The sequence below is a fragment of the Kogia breviceps genome, chromosome 14 (genome assembly GCF_026419965.1).
Source record: "Kogia breviceps isolate mKogBre1 chromosome 14, mKogBre1 haplotype 1, whole genome shotgun sequence".
Lineage (NCBI taxonomy): Eukaryota > Metazoa > Chordata > Mammalia > Artiodactyla > Physeteridae > Kogia > Kogia breviceps.
In genome coordinates this window covers 27,485,447-27,497,517 of record NC_081323.1, presented here as the reverse complement: position 1 = coordinate 27,497,517, position 12,071 = coordinate 27,485,447, and the positions used below count along the sequence as shown (strand labels likewise).

Genomic DNA, 12,071 nt, shown 5'->3' with positions numbered 1-12,071 from the left:
ACTGAACCCTTGCGTCAGGGTCTGCTTCTGGGGACTCCAAGTCAACACAAGTGCTTAAAGTGAATCAAGCTACAGGCAAAAAATAATGGCTGATATTTATTAAGCACTGACCATCGTAAGCACATAATTTAACCCTAACAACATGTTTTGGGAACTAATATCATCTCTAGCTTACAGATGAAGCATGTGAGGCTGAGAGAGATCATCTCTTTGCTGAGATCACATAGCTAATGGATCATGAAGGATTTAAACCTGGACTATTTAACTCAAGCATCCATGGTTTTAATCTATATGTCCTATGACACAGTGTATCAAGTTACTTCAGATAACTTCACTGGTACATATTCAATCAGCTTTGGGAGGGCATTTTGCTGATAACTGAGCTGATATACTTTTTTTTTTTTTTTTTTTTAACAAACTATCAGCAGTAATGTTGCCTAAATTGGATCGTCTGCACTCATCCAACTGAAATCCGAGTCACTGCAAGCAGCTTTTCTTTTTTACCAACCACATCAAGAAGTGTTCTCCTGGTTCTTCTAAAACATGTCTGCTTTTGCAGCTAACCACTGTTCCTGCTGTTTTTGTCAAAACTAGCTGCCGAGCTATTTGTTGTATGATAAAGGTCTCCATTTATGCCCTAATAACCAACTGAATGGATCCAGGATTATAGCTGGTTGTGTAAGGCGCTTTCATTACTGGTTTGAAAGACAACATTTCACGGGCTTTAGATGACCTTTATGTGAACTGAAATATTCTTCCAACCAGTGATGTTATTAACTTTTTTTCTGTTTCAAGGCAAAATATTATGCTCTCCTCCTAGTCCACTGCTGGTCTTCAGAAAGAGTAAAACAAATGTTTTGTGTTTTCTACAAAATGTTATCAAATTGTTTCCCAGGTTAGGTCATTGCAGCTGCAAAATTCTTGTTTGTAGAAAACTTAGCCAAAAACAACAGAGCCAATGGTCAGCTATTATTTCAGGGGGGAAAATAAATCTTGAGATTAGCTAAGGATTGCTATCTCCCTTTCCACTAAAATAAAGACCAATTCCTCCAGCTGGGTCTCAACTATTGTTGAGATAAATCTCTTTCTTCCTTTACAGAGCTACACTTTAATTTACTGGCTGACTTCCCCAGTTTTTAAAATGGCCCCATAACATTTTGGGAGCTATGTTAATTTTATAAGGCAATTTATCATAAATTAATTTTCAGAAACTTCTTGCGCCAACTTGACATCAAAACAAGCCATTTTCTCAGGCTATATACTCTGATTCTAGTCTATTTTTTTTTTAAGCTGAGCATTTAAATTTAGGGTACCATTTTACATAACATACTTGGGAAGCCTGATTCTCTTCTTTGAGCTTGCAGAATCTGAAGAAAAGACAGCAAAAGTTTATCTCCATCAACATCTGCCACTGGAGAGATGGATCTGTATTATTTCACAGATAATGCGATGGCAGTAGATGTTGAACACCTGACTTTCAAGGGGCAAATGTCCTGAACTGTTTTATGGTGTTTGTCAATTCCTGTGGTGTAAATATTCCCACCTGGCTGATATCAAGCTACCAGTGCGGTGTCAACCAGCTCCCCAAATTCCTGAAAATTTAACAACTGGGTCTTATAAGGTCCTAAGAGGCAGCTGCAGAACAGCACTGCAAGTGACTCAGCAAACTAGTGCCCCAAATGTAGCCTTGGGAACACCGGTTTGTTAGCTCTGAGATGGCCTGGAATTGTTCTTAGCGTCACACGGACATCATGTAGAAATCCTGGCAAAGCAGCATCTTCAGATCCAGTGTGTGTGTTACCCCCAAACTCAGGTTGCCTTGAAAAAATAATGTGGACTTCCCTGGTGATGCAGTGGTTAGGAATCCGCCTTCCAAAGCAGGGGACACGGGTTTGAACCCTGGTCTGGGAAGATGCCACATGCCGCTGAGCAACTAAGCCCGTGCGCCACAACTGCTGAGCCCGTGTACCACAACTACTGAAGCCCGCATGCCTAGAGCCCGTGCTCTGCAACAAGAGAAGCCACCACAATGAGAAGCCCGCGCACTGCAACGAAGACCTAACGCAGCCAAAAATCAATAAATTTACTTTAAAAAAAATTGTATGTCCATGAAGAACAAGGCATAAGTCTCTGGGTGTTAAGTCAAGCTCTGGGCAACATCTCTCAACTCAAAGCAGCTAGATCATATCATTAAGGGTGGCCCCCTTGCCTTCGAGCTGTAGCTGCTACTTGTGACATACTTCAAGAAGCTGAGAAATATACCCTGGGGCAACCTACCACTGTGTGTGTCCCTCACTCTTTCCTTTCTTTACTGGAACAAAAAGGGGGCTATTGGCTGACCTCTGGGAGAATGGGAAAGTACCAAGCCATTCTCTTAGACAATCCCAACGTAAGACTCCAGGTCACTTCAGCCCTAAATCCAGCCACGTTGCTCCTGACTGAAGCCACACAATCCTCAGAGCGCGACTGCCTGAACATCATGGAGCTAGTGTGCTCTAGCAGACCAAGGCTTGGCCAGCCAGATTTGGAACTGTTCACTGATGGGGACCAGCTTCACGCACCAGGTAGGCGATGCTCTGGGTACGCAGTAATAACCCCAGAGAAGACTACTGAGAGGAGAGCCTTGCCCCCAGGGAGCTCAGCCCAAAAGGCAGAAATCTTTGCTCTGACAAGAACTCTCTTTATTGCTGAAGGAATGTGGTGAACATATACACAGACTCCCGCTCTGTATTCTCCATGGTGCACGCTCATGGGGCAATCTGGAAAGAGAGGGGCCTCCTTACTTCAAATAATAAGGACATAAAACACACTTCTGAAATCCTGTCACTGTTAGAAGCAGTCCATAAGCCCTCACAAGAGGCCGTAATGCACCGCCCAGGCCACCAAAGAGGCGAAACTCATATAATAAAAGGAAACCAATTAGCTGACCAAGCTGCAAAGAAGGCGATTATCAAGCCGTGAGAGGGTCACTTCTTCCTCAGCTCCATCTGTCAAAATACCAGCCAGTGTATTCAGAAGAGGACAAAGAAAGGGCTAAAGAGTGGGGATCCACTCTTGATCACACCTCGCCCGGCTGGAAATGTAGTGCATGAGGAATTGTTTTGATCCCAGAGGCTTGGAACCCGTCCTGAGGCACATTCATAATAGTACCCATTACGGGAGAGATGCCACCTTACAATGGATTCAGAAATATAAAATGGGGCCTAACCTACAAAGGGCCATCCAAAGGGTCACTCAGAACTGCATGATTTGTGCTAAAAATAATGCAAAGACTGCTGCTAAACACAGCACCCCCCCATGGGAACTCAGTACTGTATACAGAAACCTGCCCCACGGAGAACCTACTGGCAGGTAGGTGAGCTGCAGGAAACTTAAGATACTTGTTAGTGTCTGTGGACACTTTTTCAGGATGGGTGGGAGCATATTCCACCCAGACAATAAAAACCTCTGAGGTAGTGAAAGCTCTCCTTACGGTAATTATCCCCTGATTTGCATGGCCCAACACCCTTCAAAGTGACAATGGGCCTGCTTTTCTCTGCACTATAACCCGACAGGTATCTAAAGCTCTGCATATTGATTGGAAACTACATTCATCCTGGAGACCACAATCAACAGGAAAAACTGAGAAAATGAATCATACATTTAAAAAGAACATTGCTGGGAATTTCCTGGCCGTTCAGTGGTTAAAACTCCACGCTTCCACTGCAGTGGGCACGGGTTCCATCCCTGGTCGGGGAACTAAGATCCCGTGAGCCATGTGGTGCAGCCAAAAAAAAAACCAGTAAAAAGAACATTGCTAAAATATGTCAAGAGACTAATTTAACTTGGGATAAAGCCTTGACAGTTGCCCTGCGATGGATCAGAGTGGCTCCCATAGACAAGCTTAAATTAAGCCCTTTTGAAATATTGCATGCTAGGCCATTCCAGGTGTCTGCCTGTGTGGGAGAATCTGTAGGACATCTTAAAGGACCTGGCAGTTGCCAATCATGTTAAGACTCTAGCAGGATACTTAACTTCTGTTCAAAAGTTTGCTTCCAATAGTTCTGCCTACCCAACTGAGGTGCTCCTGCATCCCTTCTAGCACAGAAATGAGTCCTCCTCAAAACCTGGAGAGAACAAGGACCCGAACATCAACTTGCAGCTAAGTAGACAGGACCATATGAGGTCCTGCTAAACACTCCCTCCTCTGTTAGGTTAGCAAGGATGTAAGGCCATGGATTCACCAGACCTGAGGAAAATTCACTCCTCCAGAAACTGGACAGAAGAAAGAAAATGGGACTTGGTCTTGTGAGCCATTAGAAGATCTTAAGTTGCTGTTTCGAGCCAAGCCTCCTACCAGATAAGTAATGATGGCTTTTGGTCTTCTCTTTTGTTTCACTACACTGGAGACAGCCACTCATTGGAAAGGACCAATGGACAGCACAGACCAGAGCATCCTGGGTATCCTTATACCAAGTGCTGGAATTTGTGTTTATGTTCAAGTGCTTGTCTGAGTGTTGTGACAGGGCCATAAAAAGGGGATCCATGGTTGCCCAAACCTGGCAATACTTCCTGTCCCAAGTTGATCAGTTCCATTCCACAATCACCCCGACATCACCCCCGTTCAGCAGAGCGGTTGACATCCCTTTCCCCGCAAAATGGTGGAATGGACGTTGACAGTGGGGAATTGTACCAGAGAGGAACAAACCTGACTCCATATTGAATCTATTCCTTTAGCTCTAAGCTTTGTGCTCTGTTGCCGGGGCTTAGTCATGCAGGCTTTGCACCTTTTGTAAAAGAATGTTGCCTATAGCCTGAAATATACAGGAGAGCCCATTCTCAAGGCTCTGACCTTTAAAGGTATTAACACTTTTCCATTAGTATAGAATTTAAAAAGTTGCAGAAAAGAAAATAATTGTCTTGTTGGAGGTTTATAGGAACATTGTGACCAGACCTGTCTGGACAGCTGCAAGAACAAATGATTCTGGCACCAAGAAGTGGGCAACAACCAGCCACATCCCCTCCCCTTTTAGTATAAAAGAAGGCTGAACTCTAACTGGGGTATATGGTTCTTTGGGACACAAGTCCACCATCTTCTCTGGCTGCTGGCTTTCTGAATAAAGTCGCTATTCCTTGCCGTAACGGCTCATCTGTCAATTTATTGGCTGTTGTGCGGCAAGCAGTATGTGCTTGGACTCAGTAACACTATATGCCTTCCAAACAATGGCAATCTTCTGCAAACCGGCTATTATTAGAACTTTCATTAGAAAACTTTATGTGGAATTTAGGTCTGAGAGTTGAAAGTTAGGGCTTAAAATGTAGAGTCTTAGTATCCCTGAGTGCAGAATCTGAAAATAGATGATAAAATAGCTTGGGATATCATCTGTCCCAACTTCAGGTCAAAGCTGAGAAGTTGGTAAACTTCAGAAGATAGAACATCTTCTCTTGTGACATAGTTCAACTAGTTCCTCTTGATAGCAATAAGGAAGTAGATAAGGACCCATAAAAACAGTGGGTATACCAGACGTAGGTTTAAATCTGTGACTGTGTAGTTATATTAGAAATGCCTTCATGGATGTTTGTGCCTAATTCCTTGTGATCCACTTCCTACTGGTACAAATTGGGGTCTGGAACATCTTCCTTTTAGGGCAAAATGAGCATGCCAGTTGGCCAACTGTGGCTCGATGATACATCAAACCACTTGACAATCTATTTCCAAAAGAAAAGTGGGTAGTTCAGATGTAGGCTGACCCAACTTGAGCATGGCAGTAGGTCTGTTTAATGATATCTTCAAGAGAAGCACAGAGCAGAAATATGAATAGCATGGCTAGAGTGAAAGCCACAAGAAATTATAACTGTGAAAGAGACTTCTCCAAACTTGGTCCTGAGGATGGCGCCTGCTGGGGTCATGACTCATTGCTGCATCCCTGAGGTCACAGGCATGGCCACTTTTCATGCATAACCAGAGTGCGGATGAATGAGTAGGTGTGACAGTGTCTCAACGACATTCCAAGGCTGTGCCCCATTGTCTGGTGCTCAGGGGAGGTGAGTCCAGATACATCTCAAAACCCCTTCATCACCAGTGTGTTAAACTCCTGCCTTGGTCATCAGTGAAATCTTCGTTGCCAAGACCATGATACCATCTGGTGAATCAAAGGAGCATTTTTGCATTTTCTTGCTCTCATTAAGAAGCATCTACTCTCAGCACAAATTTTCCAGAGGTGTTTGGGATTTCGGAGGGTAGCTTTTTCTTTTGTTATAATTTCAAACTTACAGAAAAGTTTCAGGAATAGCATAGGGTACTCCCATTATACCCTTTACCTAAATCCACCAATTATTTGCAATTTTTCTACTTGCTTTATTATTCCATGTTTTATTTATTATTCACATTGATTTATATATGTGTCTATCACATATGCATATATATTATTTATTTTATGAACCACTGCAAGTAAGTTGGATATTGCGTCTAATCATCCCTTAAACCATCATGTATTTCCTGAGAACAAGGTCATCTTCTCATATGCCATTGAACAATTATCAAAATTAGGCATTTTAACACATAATATTGCTATCTATTCAAATTTCATCAATCATCACAATAATGTTCCAGGATAGCTTATTTTGTTTGTTTTTTTCTGGTCTAGAATCCTATTCAGGATCATGCACTGCATTTAGTTGTTATGCCTTTTGTTGGTCCCATCAGTCAAAAACCACAAGGAATACGTCTGTCATCAAATTTGAAATTTGCTTCAGTTACTGTATTGGGCCCTGAGAAAAGCAGGTGGATACTCAGTGCCCTCCTGGCTTTGATAGTGAGTGAATCTATGGCTTCACTTTCCAGAAGGCCTTCAGCATCCCCAACGTGTGTGCAGTTGGAGAGAGAGCCTTGCTTTTGAGTGTGTTTCTTACTTTGTGTCGACGCATCACTTACAGAGCAGCCAAGCCTGCTTTACAGCTGATGGGGAGGCCACTCTAAGGGAGCCAGCATTGGGGGTGGTCAGTGGTTTGCCCTTTCACTCCGGGGTTGCTGGCCACCTTACTCAACACGAGCCTTTCCAGAGTGACTCGCGTTTTGAGTTGATCCAGTTTGGTGGCAAGGCTTCAAGCTGTGCATCTGTGCACCCAGCTGCCCCCTCTGCTGTCTGCAGTGGCCCTGGGGGCCAGGAGGCAGTCTTAGGGCAGCATGGCCCTCTTGTGGCGGACATGTGTGTGTCCTGGGAAAGGATGGACCGTAATAGGAGACCGTGCAGGATCAGAATGCTCGGGCAGTCTACTAGATTGCTAGGGCTGCCACAACAAAGTTCCACAGACTGGTGGCTCAAGCGATAGAAGTCTATTTTCTCACAATTCTGGAGGCTAGAAGTCCGAGATCAAGGTGTCGTCAGGGTGGTTTCTTCTGAGGCCCCTCTCCTTGGCTTGTAGACAGCTGTCTTCCTTGTGTCTTCGCGTGGTTTTCCCGCCTGCTTCTATCTGTGTCCTAATCTCTTCTTTTTTTTTTTTTTTGGTGGTATGCGGGCCTCCCACTGCTGTGGCCTCTCCCGTTGCAGAGCACAGGCCCTGGACGCACAGGCCCAGCGGCCATGGCTCACGGGCCCAGCCACTCCGAGGCATGTGGGATCTTCCCGGACCGGGGCACGAACCCGTGTCCCCTGCATCCGCAGGCGGATTCTCAACCACTGCGCCACCAGGGAAGCCCCTAATCTCTTCTTATAAGGACACCAGTCATATTTCATTAGGACCAAACCACATGACTTCATTTTATCTTAGTTACCTCTTCAAACACCCTGTCTCCAAAATACTGTCACATTCTGAGGAATTGGGGGGTGAGGACTGCAACATATGAATTTTAGAGGACACAATTCAGCCCATAATGAGCAGCAAGATGGTAGACATTCCTTAGCTTAATTCCATCTTTTCAGAAAACGGGTTAACTGAATTGTTCAAGGCCTCACAGCTAGTAGATGGCAGGGACCCCTCCACTATCCTTTATGGCTATAAAAAGCCCAGAGCGAACTTAGAACGTATCTGAACTGAAAGGGAAGGCTTAAACCTCTAGCATATGAAATTGACTAAAAGGCAAACCATCTATGCCTATTTTTTCAGTGGACAAAAATGTTAATTAAAAAATTTTAAAGTGTCATGTATTGAAACAACTTGAAATAGAAATAAAAAGATGTGATGAACATAAAACCTGGCATATTACACTAATTTCTAATTATATGTATGTTTTTATATGACTATAATCACTATGCATCTGTTTTTTTGTTTTATCTTCTCCCCTTCATGTTTGTTATAAACTTTTTCACTTATGTCATCACATATTCCACATGATTAAAATTGGTTAATGGTTATAGACCATTTTCTCCTATTGTTTTTGCACAGTTGACTAAACCATTTCCCCTCTGTCCCTCTCCCTCTTTTTGCTTTTATGTAGCTAGTCGGCTATAAAGTAAAGCAAGTAATAGTTCTTAGATGTCTACACCGCAAAGCGCTTAATGTATAAGGTGATCACACTTTTCACAAATGTTTTTGAAAATAATCTCAAACTATGTAAGAATGGTACAACAACACCTGCATACCTTTTACCCAGATTCACCTATTGTTATTATTATGCCCCATTTTCCTTCTCTTTCTCTTTCCATACATTTTAATGTTTCTGTATATATTTATACATGTAATTTAAAAAAATCATTTGAGGGTAAGTTACATACATCATGCATTTTACCCCTAAATAGTTCAAAGGATATTTTCTTTTTTAATATTTATTTATTTATTTGGCTGCATCAGGTCTTAGTTGCGGCATGCAGGATCTTTTGTTGCGGCACGCGGGCTTCTCTCTAGTTGTGGCACATGGGCTCCAGAGTGTGCAGGCTCAGTAGTTGTGGCGCGCAGGGCTTAGCTGTCCTGCGGCACGTGGGATCTTAGTTTCCTGACCAGGGATCGAACCTGAGTCCCCTTCATTGGAAGGTAGATTCTTAACCACTGGACCACCAGGGAAGTCCCCAGAGGCTATTTTCTAAGAATAACGATATTATTTTACTTAACAGTGGCGTAGTCATAAACTTCAGTAAATTTAACACTGATACAGGTGTAATCTATTGTCCATCTTCCGATTTTGCCAAAGGATCTAGTGATGATCTTACAGCATGTTTTCTCCTCCAGCACAGGATCCAGTCTAGGATCAGTACTGCATTTGGACGTCACATCTTTAATCTGGAACCTTTCCACATCTCTCTTTGTCTTTTATGATATTAACATTTTAAAGAACATTGTTCCCATCTATTTTTATTAATAATGTCCTTATTTGGGGTTTGTCTGGATGTTTCCTTATATGGTTAGATTCAGGCTATGCATCCAGGGCCAGGATGAGATGTTTGTTGTGTCCTTCTCAGACAAACCACGCAATATTCTTGAGAGTGGGTGCCACCTACACTTACACTGAGATAAAGGGTGTAAACGTGGATGGTCTCAGGTAAACTGGGAGGTATGGTGACCCTTGTTCTGTAAGTGATTATCCCCCTTCTACCAGTGCCCATACTGGGACCAGATGGACTTGCTGGCCCACCTCCCACTGCTTGCAGCTGCCTCTCTTTCCCACCGGCTTCAACTGGCCATCATTCTACCCTTGGCTGCACCTGGCAACTTGGTCTTGTTCAATTTCACTGGAGAATAACTTCTAGTCTCCTGTCATGATGGGGGTTGGGTGGTTGCCTGGCTGTGCAGGGTGGGGTAGGAGATCTGAAATTCTAACTGCTCCTATGCAGACTCTCAGGCAACCCTCTTGTGTTTCAGCTCTACTGTAACAGAGAACAAACTTGACTCCATATTGAATCTATTCCTTTAGCTCTAACCTTTGTGCTCTGTTGCGGGGGCTTAGTCATGCAGGCTCTGCACCTTTTGTAAAAGAATGTTGCCTATAGCCTGAAATACACAGGAGAGCCTATTCTCAAGGCTCTGACCTTTAAAGATATAACACATTTCCATTCATACAGAGATAAAAAGTTGCAGGCAGAGAATAATACTTGTTGAAGGTTTATAGGAGCGTTGTGACCAGACCTACCTGGACAGCTGCAAGAACAAAGGATTCCTGCACCAAGAGGATTGCAACAACCAGCCACCCCCCCTCCCCTTTTACTATAAAAGAAGCCTGAATTCTAACTCGGAAGATGGTTCTTTGGGACACGAGTCCACCATCTTCTCGGGCTGCTGGCTTTCTGAATAAAGTTGCTATTCATTCCCCCAACAACTCTCCTCTCCATTTATTGGCCTGTCATGTGGTGAGCAGTACAAGCTTGGACTCGGTAACGCTACCCTTCACCTCCATCTTCTGCCATATCTGGTACATCCAATTCCTAAGATTTCTGAGATTCTCTTGCATGAGCCAGCTGTTTTCCTCTCCCATCCCCCCAAGACACTTAGGTTTCTTAGCTTTCTCCACTGTGCTAAGTCAGTCTCCTGAAAATTTGTTGACATATCTTGTCTACTGTATTCTTTTCTTCCTTATTTTTGTGGAGTTTTAATCTAAAAACATTCTTTGCTGCCATTTTTGGTGGGGCTTGGAGGAGGGAGTAGAGATCATGCCCATGTTCAATCCACTACCACTAATGGGAGGCCTTCGAACTTACCCTTGTGGGACCGTTCTTGCCATGCCCGCCTCGATTTGGCCTCACCACATTCGGGGAGCACAGGGCTCACACCTCATTCATGCTGTTCTGCCTGGAATTCCAACTTCCCTACCTGCCCACACACTGCTCACTGCTGCTGACTTGATACAACCACAGCGTTTTATTACCATCTCTATTTTAGAACTTATCCCAGATTTCCTTGTGTCTTCATTTGTTGAGTAGGAATTTGTCTCCTGCCCCTTAAAGGTAGGGACTTGACCTTGTTCAATATTTAACTCTTCCAGATGATGCTTTGTGAGTAGATATTTTCTAAGTGTTTGTTCCACTGGATTAAAAGGAAATAATATTTTTTCTTTTGTTATGTTCCTGGAAGTTTATATTTTTCTCAGACAGGATTTCCATGAGTGGTAGACTGGGTTGCTGGTCCCAATGCTTCACTACATTGTGACAGAGTTCCACACCCACACCCTTGCCATGGCCTTCGGTGAGCCATGCCTCTTCCCTGCCTCTTGACTGAGGCTGTGGCTGTGGGCTTTGCTTTGACTAATGGGATGTTAGTGGACGTGATGCCAACAAGGGCTTGGAACGATCTTGTGTGCCTGGGCTTGCTCTCGTCCTTCTGTCACTGCTAGCTCTAGGAGGATGACAGACATTTGGAGCAGAGCTGCACCAGCTGATCAGAAGACCTGCAGCTTGCCGGAGAGCTATCCAGCTGAGCTGCAGACCTGGGACAGAGTGATAAAGACTTCTTGTCTGCTACTTAGTTTGGGGGTCATTTTGTTCTGTAGCAATAGCTGACTGATACATGATGTCAAAGGGAATGAATGATTTTTAAAAATAAATTATTCTTGTCCTACGTTGGTTTTGCTCTCTAGGAAGCCTGAAACCAATTTACCATGCAATCAGCATGGTATTTGTGTGCCATACCATAGAAAATACTCATTGGTGCTCCTTGATTTGATCATAAAATCTATTTTTAAATGGCTTAAGACAGCAAAATAGAATAATAACCACACCGCCAGCACAACTTTGGCCCTTACATAGATTCATTCCATTATCATAGTCCTTTTGGAGAAAAAAATAAATTCTGAGAAACCAACAAAGATCTGTGTAATTTTCTTGATCTTTGATAACTATGACTTTAATTTGTAGTATACCATGTGCAATCCATACAGTTAATTATATGGCACTGCTAATCCTTATATTTATGAAAACAGGCTTTGATAATGATTTTTAAAACTGGAGATAGGAGGCTTCCCTGGTGGCGCAGTGGTTGAGAATCCGCCTGCCGATGCAGGGGACATGCGTTCGTACTCCGGTCCAGGAAGATCCCACATGCTGCGGAGCAGCTGGAGCCGTGGCCGCGGAGCCTGTGCTCCACAATGGGAGAGGCCACAACGTTGAGAAACCCACGTACCACACAAAAAAAAAACAACAAACTGGAGATAGGACAAAATATTTATA

At 43.5% G+C, this 12,071-nt stretch overlaps 1 protein-coding gene across 1 annotated transcript in view; it reads left to right on the top strand.

Moving 5' to 3' along the window:
* BFSP1 (beaded filament structural protein 1) overlaps positions 1–12,071 on the top strand; it is a 66,560-nt gene that overhangs the window by 15,911 nt on the left and 38,578 nt on the right. The window lies entirely within an intron of this gene.